The 19153-nt window shown below is 44.9% G+C and overlaps 1 protein-coding gene across 1 annotated transcript in view; it reads right to left on the bottom strand.

Moving 5' to 3' along the window:
* The window catches only part of LOC142589566 (uncharacterized), a 179693-nt gene that overhangs the window by 73326 nt on the left and 87214 nt on the right, over positions 1-19153 (bottom strand). The gene's annotated exons all lie outside the window — the stretch shown is intronic.

Here is a 19153-nt window from a genome sequence, read left to right on the forward strand (position 1 = left end):
ACCCCCTGAGTGAATCTTCTTGAGAGTATGGACCGCATGGGCAGAAGACTGAGGTTGCATTAATTTGTTTGTTTGTATCTTTATCCTAACACATAAACCAAATCTCTACGGACTCAGTCGTCGTCAGCACCAGTTCTCACCTAATCACTGTTTCATGTTCATTGTATGTCAAATTTTTGAATGATTTTACCCTGTTGTAAATAGTTTCTGCATTAAAAAAAAAGAAAATCTTGTTATAACAACCATTCTCGTGTTTCCTGGACCTACGAAAGAATGCGTCGCCGTAAGCCTCGAAAGAAAAAGCAAAGTAAAATAAAGAAAGAATCAAAAATTAAAAGAAAAACGTGTCTGTCTAGGGTCGCGACAAGAAGAACCAAGAGTGGTAATGATAAGCTTCGCGTCCTGCTTCAGAGATTTATGAACATCGAGCCAACGTTTCTTAGCTTTCTTCGCTTTGGGATTAGACAAAATATATTTATTCTAAGTTTTATTGCCCTTCTTGGCGGAAGAATATTGTAGTAATATTCAGAGGCAAAAATATGCTGCGCCATGTCAACACACTCTGTTTAGTTTTTTCTGTTTTTGATGCTAACTCAACAAGCGCCCAATAATAAAAGCACTTACCACCGCACACGGTTACCCGTATGACACGGCTCACATAAACCATTTTATTATCAGCTTCCAATGAAATTAAATCGCAAAGTGAAAACATTTACGTAAGAGTCTGCATAGAATATCAGACCACATGATTGTTGCTGTGGTACCGATTCTGCTGGCCTCGAACCAATTCTGTTGGCGTCCATTCATTTTTCTTTTGCAGTGGTAGCTATGCCATCGCCGAATTATTTCCTTACTAATTATCACAGTGATGTCGCCATGAAATGATAAAGCGGTGTATAACTAAAGAACACATTAATAAACGAGTGGGTAAAAGAAGGCGTTCGAGCTAGCTTCTAATCTCGGATTTTCGCTCTGGGAACTGAGACACCAACTAACTGCACAAACAGGATATCCACAAAGTTCGAGCTATAAAGCAGCGAGGGGGCCATTCCAGTGCAGGTTACAGTGCATGATACAGGCGTCAATAAGCACGAAGGTCGAAAGCAGTGGGCGAAGCCGGCTGCACGAAGTGAGACATGGGCTACTAAAAAGAAAGAAGCAGTGCTTCTCACGAAGAACGCAAAACAGTATGGCCGCATCGGTGTCCGCACTTGGCGATGGAACTGAGTCAGAAATCGGTAGACAGTATTTGAGTCACGTCACTTTTCGTAGTTTTCGGCTGTCTACATTGGCCACCACTACACAGGTTGCAACTGAGCTGGAAGCTGCGTATGCAGTGGCCGCACAGGCGCTATCTTGGAAGCTATTTGCGATGGGGACAGCTTACGCCGAGTGCTGATTGCTTAGTGTGCGCTGTGTTCTCGCCTCTTAGTTCACGTTGATGCGAAAGGCAGCAGGACCACTCAATCTCCTCGCTGCTCCTGCTGGGCTTCCTCACTAGAGCGTTTTGACAACGAGTGTGCGAAGTCATCGAGTGAGATGCGTCCATCTTTGCTTGTGCGCGCGTGACACCATGCATGCTTGTTAATTTAGTTAGTAAGCGCATGTTTACAAGTTTACACGGCAGATAAAACTACTTACTTCGTACAGCTGTCTGCTAATTTGCTATCGCAAACGATGCTTCGCCTTTCCGGCGAAATGGCGACTTTTTTTTTTACTCCCTTAGGGTCTTTTTGGTTTCTCCCATGGCTAACAACCTTCTAATGACGTGCTAACAACTAAAAAGGGGTGTTCAGCAATTGATTCCTTGGAAGAAGGGTGTATTGCGAAGCGCTTCGAAAACGTTCATACTGGTCGTACTTCCGACTGTTCTGATTTGACATTACTACGTATACTGAAAGGACAAATAAATCACCCTTATATAGAGCGGTTGCCGAAGAAATGAACGCGTTGGATTTGAATGCAGGAACTTCACGTGGAAGTAATACACTATTCAGTACGACCCACAGCTGGCATGTTGGAGCGCTTCTGATGTTGATATCTGTACATATAATTTTCCATAACACTTGCGGGATGTTTTCTTGCGACTTCAGCGCCACTCAAGTCCAGCAAATGTTTTGTTAACACTAGAGTTGGTAGTAGGTAGCTAGAAATCCAACATAGATGCATGTAATTGCGATCCATAATTCGGTGTTATGTCAGAGTAGCAAGGCAGATTGGAAATTATAACGCGGCTATATTGAATAATAAACAGAGCAGCAACGAAAATGATGTGCTGACATGCAAAAACATTCTGTAATATTGTTGTTATTTATGATACAAGCTCGTTACTCCTAAGTATTTTTTTGTATCTTCAAGCAGCGTCACTTCATAAGAAATCTTCCATCAGAACGCATCTTCCATCATAGAAAATACGTTAGTTGCGCTTAACAACTGACGTTAACCTCCCTGTAGCTGCAAAGAAAGATTTATACGTAGGCGGACACGCTAATCGATGTAATAGCACCCTTATTATATGATGTAAATCATACTGCGTACAAACGACCTTGGATAGGAGGTGCCTATAAAGTGCCCAACAACGGTTTTGCGTTTTAAAGCGCCCAATCAGCACCATAATGGGTGTTAATCTTTTTAATGCGTGGTGATTTTATTGTGATAGCAATTATATGGGCACTCCATGCCCATTTCTGCCGTCGGCGACGCGTGAGGCTCCGCATAAAGTCCAAGGGCAATAAAATCGGCGCGCGCGCCGTATTATGTACGTGCGAGTGAATGCGTGCGAAGGTGAGCCGGCGGCCGTGGCTCAATCCCGCGCACGCTATGGAGGAAAGCCGAGAGCACTCGCGCTGTCTTCCGTCGCACGCAAGGCTTTGGGGGGAGGGTAAGGAGGGGGGCGTGTTCCACTCCGGGCGGCCTGGGTGGCCCCGCGCGCATTCTGGGCCGCTGTATCTTGCCTACAGAGTGCCTGCGACGGGGACAGAGTGCGCCGTGCGCACTCTGTCCCCGTCGACTTAGTTCGGGTTGGGATGCGAGAGGCTGCACGAATGTCGATTCGCTCGCTGCTGCCGCACTTCCTCACTCCGGCGCTTTCACAGCGAGTTTCTGCGGTCATCCAGTGAGATGTGTCCATGTTTGCTTGTGCGTGCGTGACACCATACTTGTTATTTTAGTTAGTACGCCTATTTTTACAAATTATTACTGCCGATAAAACTACACTGCTTACTTCGTATAGCTTTGCACTAATTCGCTATCGCAATCGATGCTTCTCCTTTGGGGCCGAACTAAGACTCTTTCTCGCACACCCTCATTATGGGGTGTTATCAGTGCTCATGGGCGCTAAATATGTGCATTGAACAGTACAATTCCGTAAAATACCCTTTTAGCACTGTTAAGGTACAAAAATATTTCCTTTATAGGCACATGCACATAACCAACCTTACTACATTAGCGTGTAATCTGGTAACGATGTACAAAAGGCAACAGCCCGTGAGACACCACGCAAAGGTAGGTGGTACGCAATATTCACACATCTCACCAGCACTTTGCCCTTCAAATAGCTTCTTTCGAGACAAACTCTGCAAGGTATGTTTCACGGGCATTAGCGCTAGTTTAGATGTGCCATGCGGATGCCATTTTCGCGTTTGTAAACTTCGAACACCGACAAATATGAGCGTACTAAGTGCTCTTGTCCGTAGGGCTCCTGTGGAAAATAGTGGGAAATATCGCTCGTCGTGTGTATGTTTCCAAGTGCTGAGGCTGGAAGATAAGTGCCAACGACGAGTGGTACTGTCCACGGGTTTCACGACTACCGTCGGGGCCTCACCTGTGCCAGGCAAATCAATAACGTTGAGCGCGCATGCCTGATGTGAGTCGCAGAAGTCTAATGTTGCCATGTGAAGAAGCGCAGTTTAAAGAGCGTCAAATACGTGCCTACGTGGTGAGGTGGACCGGTGTCCTTACGATAACAATGAAGTTGCGGAACAGAATAATATGAGGATAATGAATACCTTCTTCCGCAAGCGGGACAGCCGAAAGTGGACCTGGAGGAGCCCGAACGGCGAGACTAGAAATGAAATAGACCTCATACTCTGCGCTAACCCTGGCATCATACAAGATGTGGACGTGCTCGGCAAGGTGCGCTGCAGTGAACACAGGATGGTAAGAACTCGAATTAGCCTAGACCTGAGGAGGGAACGGAAGAAACTGGTACATAAGAAGCCGATTAATGAGTTAGCGGTAAGAGGGAAAATAGAGGAATTCCAGATCAAGCTACAGAACAGGTATTCGGCTTTAACTCCGGAAGAGGACCTTAGTGTTGAAGCAATGAACGACACTCTTGTGGGCATCATTAAGGAGTGTGCAATGGAAGTCGGTGGTAACTCCGTTAGGCAGGATACCAGCAAACTATCGCAGGAGACGAAAGATCTGATCAAGAAACGCCAATGTATGAAAGCATCTAACCCTACAGCTAGAATAGAACTGGCAGAACTTTCGAAGTTAATCAACAAGCGTAAGACAGCTAACATAAGGAAGTATAATATGGATAGAATTGAACATGCTCTCAGGAACGGAGGAAGCCTAAAAACAGTGAAGAAGAAACTAGGAATTGGGAAGAATCAGATGTATGCGTTAAGAGACAAAGCCGGCAATATCATTACTAATATGGATGAGATAATTCAAGTGGCTGAGGATTTCTATAGAGATTTATACAGTACCAGTGGCACCCTCGACGGTAATGGAAGAGAAATTAGTCCAGAGGAGTTCGAAATCCCAAAGGTAACGCCGGAAGAAGTAAAGAAAGCCTTGGGAGATATGCAAAGGGGGAAGGCAGCTGGGGAGGATCAGGTAACAACAGATTTGTTGAAGGATGGTGGACAGATTGTTCTAGAGAAACTGGCCACCCTGTATACGCAATGCCTCATGATCTCGAGCGTACCGTAATCTTGGAAGAACGCTAACATAATCCTAATCCATAAGAAAGTGGACGCCAAAGACTTGAAAAATTATAGACCGATCAGCTTACTGTCCGTTGCCTACAAACTATTTACTAAGGTAATCGCAAATAGAATCAGGAACACCTTAGACTTCTGTCAAGCAAAGGACCAGGCAGGATTCCGTAAAGGCTACTCAACAATAGATCATATTCACACTATCAATCAGGTGATAGAGAAATGTGCGGAATATAACCAACCCTTATATATAGCTTTCATTGATTACAAGAAAGCGTTTGATTCAGTCGAAACCTCAGCAGTCATAGAGGCATTACGGAATCAGGGTGTAGACGAGCCGTATGTAAAAATACTGAAAGATATCTCTAGCGGCTCCACAGCCACCGTAGTCCTCCATAAAGCAAGCAACAAAATCCCAATAAAGAAAGGCGTCAGGCAGGGAGATACGATATCTCCAATGCTATTCACAGCGTGTTTACAGGAGGTATTCAGAGACCTGGATTGGGAAGAATTGGGGATAAAAGTTAATGGCGAATACCTTAGTAACTTGCGATTCGCTGATGATATTGCCTTGCTTAGTAACTCAGGGGACCAATTGCAATGCATGCTCACTGACCTGGAGAGGCAAAGCAGAAGAGTGGGTCTAAAAATTAATCTGCAGAAAACTAAAGTAATGCTTAACAGTCTCGGAAGAGAACAGCAATTTACAATAGGCAGCGAGGCACTGGAAGTCGTAAGGGGATACATCTACTTAGGGCAGGTAGTGACGGCGGATCCGGATCATGAGACGGAAATAATCAGAAGAATAAGAATGGGCTGGGGTGCGTTTGGCAGGCATTCTCAGATCATGAACAGCAGGTTGCCATTATCCCTCAAGAGAAAAGTATATAATAGCTGTGTCTTACCAGTACTCACCTACGGGGCAGAAACCTGGAGGCTTACGAAAAGGGTTCTACTCAAATTGAGGACGACGCAACGAGCTATCGAAAGAAGAATGATAGGTGTAACGTTAAGGGATAAGAAAAGAGCAGATTGGGTGAGGGAACAAACGCGAGTTAATGACATCTTAGTTGAAATCAAGAAAAAGAAATCGGCACGGGCAGGACATGTAATGAGGAGGGAAGATAACCGATGGTCATTAAGGGTTACGGACTGGATACCAAGGGAAGGAAGCGATAAGTGAAAGGATCAACCTCAGGGGCAGCAGGAAGGTAAGAACAAAAGGCAGGAAGGTCAACCAGGCGAGCGTCTGGTTCCCAATATGGGAAGTGAAAGTGAAAAGTTAGGTGGGCGGATGAGATTAAGAAGTTTGCAGGCATGGCATGGCCACAATTAGTAAATGACCGGGGTTGTTGGAGAAGTATGGGAGAGGCCTTTGCCCTGCAGTGGGCGTAACCAGGCTGATGATGATAATTATGATGATGATGATGATGATGAAGTTGCGCTGGCAGCCTGAGTGACTTCTTTCGTCATGTGCGACCGAATGTGACTGGTTGTCCCAGTGTACCGATGAATTCTGCATTGAAGGTGTGCATCCACCGCGAAACGCTTCTTGTGCGCGAAATTTGAGCACGAACGTGTTAGCAGTTTAGCCAGAAGTCATAAACAGGCTGTTTCACGTAACATGAACAATGGATTTAAAAAAAAAAAGTGGTTAACCGCAGCTGAGTGAAAGCAACATCTAGTTTGATGTCATGTGGTGATCCTCAATATATTTATTGTATTCCGCTTGATTAGTTAACTTAAATTAATTGTTCAAAATGTTTATTATTCCCTTTAAGGCCATGTGCGTTTCATTATTAAATTTTAAGTTATGTGCGATTTGTTTTCGGCATTTAAAGAAATCCAGCGAAATATCAAATAAAACCACGTGACTGGGCTATCGTATTGCAGCGCTCTCCACTGTGCTTCGAGCCTATCGCTTATCAGGGACAACGGCGCTTCCTTTCCTTGTGCCACCGTCAAAGATGCTGACTCCCTGTGCAGCCGATGCCTAGAGCCGCGGCTGCTCACTTGCCACGGTCAGTGCGGACGATTCTTTCGCACGAAGCGCGGTTGAGAGCTCTGCCATACTGTAGCGCATGAGCGCAGTCACGTGGCTCTTTAAGCGCTCAAAAAATGACCGCCACTGCATATACGTTGCCACAGAAAGTTAGATCATTCATTTCTTGATCCCTTCGGTAATGTTGTGAAATGCACTTGGTCCTAAAGTGAATCTTAAAAATTTCGCATAATTGATCTTAGTTAATTTAATGATTAAGAGAAATATAAAACATACTCTAATGAGCGCCACATGAACGCAAACCATACGTCGTTGGTTTCATTCAGCTATGGTTAACCACTTTTTTAAATGATTGGTTCAAGTTACGTCAAACACTATGCATACATGTCGCTACCATTTACGCCACATTCGTTATAGGCTAAGTGTGACTCATGAACAATGTTTCCGGATGTGGCTGCCATGCTTAACAACAGAAACCGCCTTTCTCCGGTGTCGTATTTGTGCCGTGAAGCGTCATCACAGCGTTTGCAAAAAGGACACCGTTAATTTTCGGTTCTCCACAATTTAAAGAATGTAGAACAACCTTTGTCACCTTTGTAGAAGAACCTGTGAACCTTCGTAAAACAACCTTTATGGAAGTAGTAGGGACTCCATTCTTTTTCAATTTAGTAGTGATTGAGCATGAATGCTTTCAAAGTTGAATCTCCTAGGGTATGTTGAAATCTGCATATAAAGAGCGGTAGTTCTACAAGGGCGTGTACCTACTCCGTACTTGATTAGTGCCAGCATAAGGATAAATAAAAAATAGCAGACACAAAGAAACAGGGACATTCACAGAAAACTTGAGAGGTCGAGATATTTACAGGCTAAATTCTGGCACCAATGACGCAAACATGGGTCATATCGGAACCGCTCCCTTGCCTCTCCCCCTACGCAACACTTTATACGAGCTGCAGCAGGTAACGCAGTGACATACGCTGAGACGACGTCGCCCCATTAAGCATGTCAGCCTAGCAGCATGGCAGCAACGCGGATCACTGCATGAATAACACGTTCGTTTTTTTTAAAAATATCCGCATGAACAATACATATAATTCCACTGGTTTTCATGGATTACCTAAATAGCCGGACATTACATGCAGGACAAATTGCAATCAAGGCAACTTAACCAATTATGGTAATTTAGGAAACTTCTTTTGTCATTATTCAATTTAGAACATGTACTGATATCGCAAAATGGAAGCCGAGAAACAAAGAAGTCATATCTGTTTATACAGACTTCAAGGACTATAGGAGCACTTTTGATATTTGCGTCCATATCCAGCTTTTCTGGACACGACCCATTTATTTTTGCCAAAATTTGGCAACGCTGTCAACGTAATGGTTTCTTATTTTTAGGTCATCTTTTATAGTTAGGCTAATGCTGTCCTGAGATTTCCAGCGGTTTCACCTTTCCCAAAATGCCCTCATTTTTGGCGGCCTCTGTTCATATTTTGAAGGATTTTTAATAGACGTTGAAACCATTGCATAGCCCCCTGACCACGCTGCTCAACAAGCCATTGTATTTCCCTGAAGTCTTGTGCAAGCTTCTGCCTTCTTGCCTTTCATCAACCTCCGGGTTTCCCTGTCACTTGTATCCCATTTTGACGACTACAATCCCACGGAAGTTGGCAGCGATATAATGTCCATGGCATTAAAGCCGTTTAAATCAATTCTACCGTGGAGACGACAGCCGCTTTTGCTCACTGTGAATGCAAATATTACATTAATGAGCGCCATTCTTAAGCATATAAATTGATAGTCTAAAAAATTATGAGGACCTCACGTATGTGCGAACTGATGTAAACAAAGCTTTCTGTGTTCTTTGTTGTCATTGTCGTACGTAACCTCCACAGAGTAGTCAGGCACCCTCTAATGCTGTCAATGTTTGCCTGATTACGACCGCCATTTTTATGCAAATAAATGTAACTTCAACTCATTTTCTCTGTAATAAATGCTGAATGAAACGCTGACGTCATCCTGAACAAGATCATCAAGCGCCGTAGTGCTCGATCTTATGATGCCCCTATTGGCAAGGTTATTTTCGCGTGTGTGTGTGTGTGTGTGTGTGTGTGTGTGTGTGTGTGTGTGTGTGTGTGTGTGTGTGTGTGTGTGTGTGTGTGTGTGTGTGTGTGTGTGTGTGTGTGTGTGTGTGTGTGTGTGTGTGTGTGTGTGTGTGTGTGTTTTTAGGGGGGAGGGGGAGGGGGACGTTCAATATGGGTATCCACAAGTACTTTTCGCGGACTTCGCTCACCACCTTCTCTCCAGTGCCATCTCTTGCACTACTCGCTCCTGCTAGACACAACACAAACACGCAACGACCTTAATGAAGTATCAATTACACGCTAGCTGACATGCTGTCGATGTACCTTTCTGCTGAGCACCAGGTTTGGAGCGTGGTCCTGTCTATGGGGACATTATCGGTGTACAGCCTCGCTCAACAACACTGGTCGTTGCTCATCACGTTTTCTTTTGTCGACAGCAGCATACTGTATTTTCTCTGAATATACTTTCGGCTTTAGGTGTGACCTTGCACGCCCGCTTATTCTGTTACGTTGACGACGACCGTTGTCGTCAGGCTGCTGCCGCATTCTGAGCTTCGCCCTCACCAGAGCGCACAAAGTTGTTTTCACAAACAAACCACCGGGATTCGAGCCCATGTATTCGCAGCATCCTCCATTAGGGAGCTGGACTCGCTAACCATTACTCTACTACCTGCCTACACAATTTTCTGTTTCTCTGCCTTCCCACTTCTCATTTTCGTCGCAGACGCAGGCAGAACGGACGCAGAAACAAAAAGAAGGTAAAGATTGCTTTTGCCGCCAGCTGACACATGACCTTAACTTTGGCAGGTTACTCTCATCGGAGCGCATGTGCTTGCAGCTAAGTGCAGATCGTGGGTCGCCTTAGCTTTATTGTAAATTTGCTTTCACCGACTCTTTTCGGATAAAACTGAAACGCCGGACAAAAATGAGACCTACCGTTGTAATTATTTCTTGTTTTCTAAGTTTAAACCAAAAACACTCATTTGTACAAACAGTTATTTTTCTAAAGAAATGGCATAAGGGTGATATATTTCGAGGCCATGTCGCTGCCAATACGGGCCAGCACCACGTATCGACGAAAGGGCATCATACTGTCGGTGCATGCGGCAGGTTACTGAATAATGAAAGCAGGAAACACGACTGTTTTTCAGTTCACGCAACTTTCAGACACAGAACACCAGGCGCCCACCAGCACATTTTTTTTTTTTACAACAGCGACACACAACGGCGGACTGATATACTTCTTAAAGGGGTTTAATTTTATTTTATCTCGCAGAACCGCAAGCACGGGGAGCGCCGCGCCGTATACCGCGGCCACGTACTCCAGCCGCCCTCCTTTTCCTCTAACAATATGGCCGCCGGAGACTTCACGTGCTCCCGTAGGTGGCGAATTGGACTGTAACTCCAGACGTTCAAATATATAACCTCTTTGCATAGAAACGATAGCATGATTGCTAATATATTATTGGCTTGATATCTTTGGCACGAGGCCCAAGACGGCACCCTGTCTTCTAACGCGTTCTTATGTTTGCGTTCGCGTCTCTGTCTTGAAGGGACGCGCACCGTAACATGCTGCAATGGTGCTTGCGTGGAGCGCATGTAAGGCGAGAAACGCTGTTTTAAAATGTGTGTTCTCCAACTTGTGCAGCAAACCTATGTTTATAGTATTCCCGCAATAGCAAGAGTCCCGAGTATAGCAAGCGTAACCGCAAGCGTCAAGTTATAATCGTAACTTGAAGCGACAGCGTAGTTGTAATCAACAAACCCTGCCAGCAAGGAATGAGCGGTGAGGCATGGCTGATGAATAAGTAATTGCTAAGAATGGTTTTCAGTAAACGTTTGTTACCAAGGACGGCGGGTGCTTATACTACCGCAAAGGACGGATGCTGGGCGATGACTTCAATCATTTACTCGCCACATCACACATCTACACTGGAATTCAACTGGTTTCAACAACTCTCGCTTATATTTTCTCGACCCTAAACTGCGACTTCGCCTGCCACCCGGGCTCCAGCTTTTCCTCTCTTTGTGCCTCGCTTCTTTCCCAATGTGCCGAGATGTGCTTTCACTGATGCTTGCTGCTCCTTTTTCTCATTCATTCATTCTTAAGTTGCTGCAGAAAATAGCATGTATTCATCTCCATAACTACCCTGTCTCTCACCTGGAGTCTCCCATCGCAAAACAGTGTTGCTGTCTTCCAAATGGCTGGGAGTCACATATACAATTTTCAAGAAATGGCCCGCAGCACGGCGTGCTATTTTCGGTGGGTGTCGAGACAGTGTATAAAGCGCCTTCTTTGCCACATCCACAATTAGCGCTCTGCTCCGTGAGCTACTATTAGCCGCTACTACGAAGTACGAAATGAAAGAAACCTATCTGGGCTGGTCTGGGGCAGCTCATTTCGGATTCGTGATGCGTCGAGTTAAAATATATATTTCTTATCTAAGCCTAAATGATAGTGGTATAGGCGATGTGAGTTACGGTAGCACGTTGGTTTGGACTAACGACGCTCTTCATGCGGCACTTCCGTCTTACGCCTGTTTTTGAATGCGAATGAAAGGCAGGAGAGTAACACGCCTTCTTGAAATAAAACATTCGGAATAACTCTTTGTTTGAAGGTTGCACATATGTTAAGGGTCCCCAATATGAACCACCTGCAAGTCGGTATCAGCTTGCAAAGGGGAACTCAGATAAAACGTTGTCAACCGGATAGGCTTTTAATTATCATCAAATCAAATCAAATCATTTTTATTTTCATCTCAAGGATGAGGGCAGGCTCGGGATAAAAGTGACATCAGTCACTTGTGGGGAACCCGAGCCTCCCTGATACATGGAATGCATTGAGGACAGACGAACAAAATTCGTTCATAGCAAGAAGGGGTTAATATTTACAGCTCGTAATACACATAGATTCATCATGAACTGAAAATATAGATATACAGATTCCTTTACGGTTAAATTATACAGTATAATACATGAAGACAAATTCCAATATACACTGAAAGTTTAGTTAGTGATAAACAATATTGCATTGATTTCATGATAAAAGGGCTTCCCTAATAACACGTATGCCACATTCTTCAATTCTTATCTTTTCTTTAATTAATTTGTTTAATAAAACAGGAACAGTGAAGCGGAGCATTTGTCGGCCAAAGTGTGTTCTGCACAATGGAATGATCCAGTGTTGTTGGTGACGAGTAGGGTATGGGATAGTGTACGGTTCAAGTTCAAAAATATCCAAAAAAGCTTGATTGCTATTGAGCACGGATTTTTTATATCTTATTGCTAGGTAATACTCGTAAAGCTGATGAATTGGGATAATGTTAAACCGCTTAAATAATTCACCCGTATGTGCATAGTAGTCAACATTAACAATGTGCCTAATCGCTTTCTTCTGTAGTTTGTATAGTCTGTTAATGTTCGTTGTTGTTGTACTTCCCCATACCAAAAAACAATAACTGACATGCGATAAAAACAAGCTGTTATAAAGTGTTATCTTAACAGAAACTGGAAGCAAGGAACGCAGTCGTGCAAGTATACCTACACATTTGGAAATATTAGTTATTAGTTTATTAATTTGTGGTTCCCATGACATTATACAATTAAAAAACGCTCCTAAAGTTTTAACCGTCTCTACAATTTCAATCGTCGCGCTACCTACGCGTAAGGCATCGCGTGGAGAAGTAAGCTGCATCCGCGAGTGAAAAATAACTGCTTTTGTTTTTGATGCGTTAATGACTAATGAATTTTGCTCACTCCATGCATACAGGTTCTCTAATGTAGTGTTGATAAGGGAAGTCAATGCACTCATATCATTACCGGTGAAGAAAATGCTAGTGTCATCGGCATAGATTATATATTTAGGTTTGTCATTAATTTTTACAATGTCGTTGATGTATAGGTTAAAAAGCAGCGGCCCTAAAATGCTACCTTGTGGTACCCCAGTGATTATCGGCTGAAAAGAAGAGCAGTAATTGTTAATTTTTACACATTGCGATCGGCACTTAAGATATGATTTCAAGAGTGAAAGTGGGATGCCACGAATACCATACATTTCTAGTTTTTCAATTAAAGTGTAGTGACAGAGACGATCAAAGGCCTTGGAAAAATCTATAAAGATTCCAATGCAGAGTTGCCTATCTTCCAAAGATTTTAGAATTATTTCTTTTTGGGCTAGTAAAGCAGTCTCAGTCGACCTGCCCTTCATGAAACCGTATTGCGATTTTGTTATTATGTGAAATTTGGTGCAAAAGTTTATAACTCTTTTAAAAATAATTTTTTCAAAGCCTTTTGAAAATATCGGTAATATGGAGATGGGTCGGTAGTTCCCAAGGTCATTTTTGTCTCCTTTTTTATGTAGCACAGTGACAACAGACGTTTGCATTTGTTTTGGAAAACAGCCTGTCAATAAAGACAGGTTATAAATGTGAGTGAGCACAGGAGCTATAATATGGATTACATGCTTGATCGGAGATATCTGAAAACCGTCTATGTCACGTGCGCTGGTGTTCTTTAGTGTAGAGAACGTTAACACTATTTCTTGATCGTCAGTTGGTGCGAAAAAGATGCTGTTCGTTTCTGTAGTCTGTGCACGAGTTACCGTTGGCTGTAATTGTTGCTTTGGCTGTCCAACGTTTATGAGAAAGTGGTTAAATTTTTCAGCAAGCTCTAGATCTTTAACAATGCGTCCATCTATTTCTATTTCCGTAATTCCTGGGCAAATAGGGGTCCTGTGAAGTAACGTATTAAGCTTCCTCCAGATGTTTGCGCTCCCATTGCAGAAGTTTGGATCGAATTGTTGACTTAAATAATTTCTTTTTTCTTTCCTAATAAACGCATTTACTTTATTTCGGAATTCTTTAAATATTTTAAGGTCTGATATGTCTCTAGTTCTTAAAAACCTACTAAAGAGTTTCGTTTTCCTTTTGATCATTTTTAAACATTCATAATTTATCCATGGTTTTCGATAAGGATGTATTTATTGAAATTCCTTAACATGAGGTGAAAGCCGACTAAGAAGCATTTAAATTTTCTTTGTTATGAAGACCTCATGTTAATATAAGGTTGCTGACTTTTACAGCATCCTAAATTAAAAAGTGAGTTATGAATAACAAATTGTTGCGGTAAATGTGTAAACGCAGACGCCAAGAAGAGTCCTAAGCCGTTTCCCAGTATTCACTAAATGAAGACGGAGGACGTCTATACTCTCACCCGTTGTAGTGATGTGAAGAACAAAACACCTCCTAAAGAGTGAGTCACGAATATAACATATTATAAAAGATGAGCTTGCGCTTGAAAACACTCAAACCACAACGATGGCTGCGCGCATAGTAGTGCTTTCTCTGGATCTGATCTATGGATGTAGACATCGCTTCATCAGATTGGAATGCCCCTACATTGCAATCTCGGGTCCTCAAATGTAATGGAGAATGTCCGCCAATATTCGTTTCACGCGCGCAATCTGATAAGAAACGCTCTTTCGCTATTGAATCCGTGACAACATACTGGATATTAGAAATACATGCAGGTGCGTCTTGAGCTAGCCTATAACTTTGGGACAGTGATTAGACGCTAAAAAAAAAGCTCCCCCACCTAAAAAAGAAGAGAATACAGTTGCTTTTAATATTAGCTGAAACATAGTGCTCGTGTAAAAAGGGCCCCAAGGACTGCAGAGCGGCGCTGACATGCAGAAAATTCAAGAGCTAAACAAATTCCAATTACTTGTATTTATCAAACCAGCATTTCGTGGTTCAATGTAGCCCTGTAATCCAGGGGCCAGTTCCACCACGGGTACTGTGTCGGAGCTCATATTTCATGTCAGCATTAATTCTCACAAAATCACATCATTTTTTTAGATCTTAACATTAGACAGCCAAAATACATGCAGCGAGACCGGCATCCTAATAGTTCAGTACTATTTGTTCTAACGTACAGGTACGCACTGATCCATATGTTACAAAGTACTGAAAATGTTTCCGATGCATTCCCCCAGGCAGCTGTTTTTATTCCTGATGATGGCACGAAACCGAGCCTGATGCCACCAGCGCTCAGAAATCTAAACAGGAGCGTGGACAATGTTCTCGCACACCCTGTGTGATGTACCGTAGCGCCGAGAATAGTCCATTATAAAGGCAGAAGTGCATGTTTGGGCACACGTGCTTAAGAGGAAGGTTTCGCTCGGATGCTCCTATCTAAATGCATGTAAAATCAGAATTCGTTTTTCTCGGCAACCACTGCGCCAAATTTGACGAGGTCTGTTGCATTTAAAAGAAAGACTTAATATCTAGTGCCTGGTGGTTTCACATTTTTGATTGAGGTCGCCAATATTTTATTAAAAATTGCCAAAAATCGAAAATTTCCAGAAAACGAGGCTATCAATTTACAACTTCGTAACTCAGCAATGAAACATTATATCAATTCTGTGAATTGCATCTAACAGTAGATCTAAAGCGGACAAAATTGATATGTTACACATTGTTGCGTTTCGCCTGCGACACGTGGTTTTGCCGGCGCGACTGCGGCGGGGCGGCAGACATTTTGGCCAGATCGTCGTCGCCGCAACACTCATCGCCAGGTGTTTCCAGGCGCGACTGCGGCGATGCGACCGCCTAGGGATCATCCTCGCATTCCAGTCATTGTGCCCGAAACAGGCGATGCCAAAGCAGGGATCTCATTCCAGTCATTGTGCCCGAAACAGGCGATGCCAAAGCAGGGATCTCGTTCCAGTCATTGTGCCCGAAACAGGCGATGCCAAAGCAGGGACCATCCTCTCATTACAGTCATTGTGTCCGACCGGCAGCGCCACGACAGGGTGCTACGAGATCGTGCTCGACATGGTGCTACGGCATCGCTACGACAGTGTGCGTCACCATTAGCCCATTGTACATTCACGTGCTCGTCTTTTGAGGGGTTCCTTCTTGCCCTCAACTGCGAGAGTATAAAAACAGCTGCCCCCGGACGCCAAAAGGAGGGCTCCGATTTCTTCTGTTGAGTGAAGTGCTCTCCCGTCTCTCTACTTCGGTCAAACCTGACCACCTACTCTTTGCGATGTTAAAATAAACAAGTTGTTTCGTTGTTACCAGTCGACTCATGCTTTGCCGGGACCTTCGGATGCTTCCAGTTGTACCCCAGGCCGCCAGGCCAACGCTACCCTTGGGGCTTGCGACCCAGGTACAACCACGGGCGTCAGCGCCGAGTTCCCAACAGATCGTACAAGCAGTCCGATCCAAACATCTGGTTGGCAGCGGTGAGATCGCCTCCGACTTCAAACAACTGGTTGCCAGCGGTGGGATCGCCTCCAACTTCAAACAACTGTCTGCCAGCGGTGAGATCGCGACAACGGAGGCCAGCAGCAAAGAGATGCAGTTGACTGTATGCTGAGCAGCTCAACGACGATCCGGGAGCAGTGCAACGAGCCCTGTGTGATGACTGGTTGCCTGCAGCGGAACGACTGCGCTGGACTCTTGGCTGCGAGGTTTGGTGAGTGCGGGACTTTCTTCTTCTGAGCTTTGCCAGGCTTTTGTTAGTGTCAGAAACAGAGCTGGTAATTGTGGTTGTCGTTGCTGCCGGGTTAGTTTGCGGCAAGACAATAGTAAGCAGTAGAGAAAGCAGCATTCAGAGCAGCCATGGATTTGAAGTCGTTGCGCAAACCGAAATTGTTGGAGCTTGCAAGAGAGTTGGGTCTGGATGTCTCAGACAAACTAAGAAAACCTGAACTGCTAAAGGCTATTCTTGAGTTAGAGGCTGAGGATGACGAGCTGTCGGAATGCCTTGAGACTATTGAGGAGAGGTCAAAAAGACAGGAGCGCGAACTTAAAGAGCAAAAAGAGAAACAGGAGCGCGAACTTAAAGAACAGAAAGAGCGAGAGCAACAAGAGCGTGACCGTCAACACGCTTTGGAAATGAAGCGTCTTGAGGTAGAAATGGAACGCGCTCGTAATGGAAGTCAGGCACACGGTGCAGGAGAACGCGTATTGTTCAAAATGACGGACCTGATGCGGCCGTTTAAGCTTGGAGAGGACATTGGTTTGTTCCTGGTTAACTTTGAGCGAACGTGCGAGAAGCAGGGGTTCTCTCGGGAAACGTGGCCACAGCGCTTGCTCACTTTGTTACCCGGCGAGGCGGCCGACGTAGTCGCTCGCTTGGATAGAGAGGAGGCAGAGGATTTCGACACAGTGAAATCGAGTCTTCTAAAAAAGTACCGGCTGTCTGCGGAGGCGTTCCGTCGGAAGTTTCGGGAAAATGAGAAAGGCAAAAGTGAGTCTTATACAGAGTTTGCGTATAGGCTTATGTCGAACATGCAGGAGTGGCTCAAAGAAGAGAAAGCGTTTGGTGACCACGATAAAGTTCTGCAGTGTTTCGGGCTAGAACAGTTTTATAGTCGGTTACCGGAGAACGTGCGATACTGGGTCTTGGATAGGCCAGACGTTTGTACAGTGGCTAGAGCCGCTGAGCTAGCCGAGGAGTTTGTGACGCGTCGAGCTCGCGGAGCTAAGGACGGTCAAAAGGGTGAATTTGGCTCGAAGTTCGAGAGGCCGAAGTTCACACCCATGAGAGCAAAGGGGAACACGCGTAGTGCGGATGCGAGTGGAAGCAGTGCGACCGAACCTAAGGAGACGGCGGCAGCCGAGGCCGAACACAGAAAGCGGTTCGAGATGAGGCGAGCGGGCGTTTGTTATACGTGCCAGAAGCCGGGTCACTTTTCGGCGCAGTGTCCGGAAACAACACCAAAAGTTGTGTTTTTTTCAATAGGCAGCACTGACGAGAACATGAAGCTTCTCGAGCCTTACATGCGAGACCTCCTCGTGAACGGGAAAGAGTGCCGAGTGCTTCGCGATTCCGCAGCAACGATGGATGTAGTTCACCCGTCTTATGTAGAACCCCATATGTTCACGGGCGAGTGCGCATGGATCAAGCAAGCCGTGGAAGCTCATAGCGTGTGTCTGCCGGTAGCAAAAGTGCTTATTGAGGCACCTTTCGGAGCGCTTGAGACGGAGGCGGCAGTGTCATCTATGCTGCCACCCCAGTACCCGTACTTATTTTCAAACAGGTCCGATCACCTCCTGCGCGAGAAGGGGCTTTTGTTTGGTGAAGCTAGTGTTCAGGCCTTAACCAGATCGAAGGTTCGGGAGCTCGCTGCAAAGGCGGTAGTTGCGGGGCCGACGTTATCAAACAACGAAAAAGGGTCAGAGGCGCAGCAAGCTGATATTCCGAGCACGCCCGAACTGAATAAACTTGAGTCTGTAACGTTAAAGGCGCCAGATACTGGAGAGGAAATGCCCGACACGGGAAAGTTAGAAGAGCTATCTACTGATTTGCTCATCGCGCCTACGTCAGACGGACTTGATAGGTTGCTAAAAGTCAGCCGGTCGGCTTTGATAGCCGAGCAAAAAAAGGATGGTAGCCTAGAAAACATTCGCTGCAATGTCAAAGAAGGTATCGCCAGGAAAACTGCGCGTTTTGTGGAAAGAGGTGGAGTCCTGTACCAGAAGTATCTAGACCGCAGAGGAGTGGAGTTCGATCAGCTGGTCGTGCCTCAATGCTATCGTCAGGATCTGTTGCGCTTGTCACATGGGGGTTCGTGGTCCGGACACCTAGGAGTTAAGAAAACTAAGGACCGTCTCTTGCAAGAGTACTATTGGCCAGGGTGTTTTCGGGACGCAGACCATTTCGTGAGGACATGTGACACTTGTCAGCGGGTGGGCAAACCAGGGGACAAATCGAGGGCGCCGTTGAAATTGGTACCTATCATTACGGAGCCTTTTAGACGGCTCGTTATTGATACTGTGGGACCTCTGCCGGTAACAGCCACGGGGTACAGACACATTTTGACTGTGATCTGCCCAGCGACAAAGTTCCCTGAAGCAGTGCCGCTTAAAGAACTCAGCTCAGTTGAGATAGTTAAGGCACTACTGTCCATATTTGCGCGAGTTGGTTTTCCTGCAGAAATTCAATCAGATCAGGGCACAGTGTTTACTAGCGCTTTGACGACAACTTTTCTCGAAAGGTGTGGGGTAAAGCTGCTACACAGCTCAGTGTACCACCCACAGTCGAATTCCGTTGAGAAGCTCCACTCCGTCATGAAGCGCGTGTTGAGAGCGTTGTGTTTTGAACATCGA

The sequence above is a fragment of the Dermacentor variabilis genome, chromosome 1, assembly GCF_050947875.1.
Source record: "Dermacentor variabilis isolate Ectoservices chromosome 1, ASM5094787v1, whole genome shotgun sequence".
NCBI classification, from domain to species: domain Eukaryota; kingdom Metazoa; phylum Arthropoda; class Arachnida; order Ixodida; family Ixodidae; genus Dermacentor; species Dermacentor variabilis.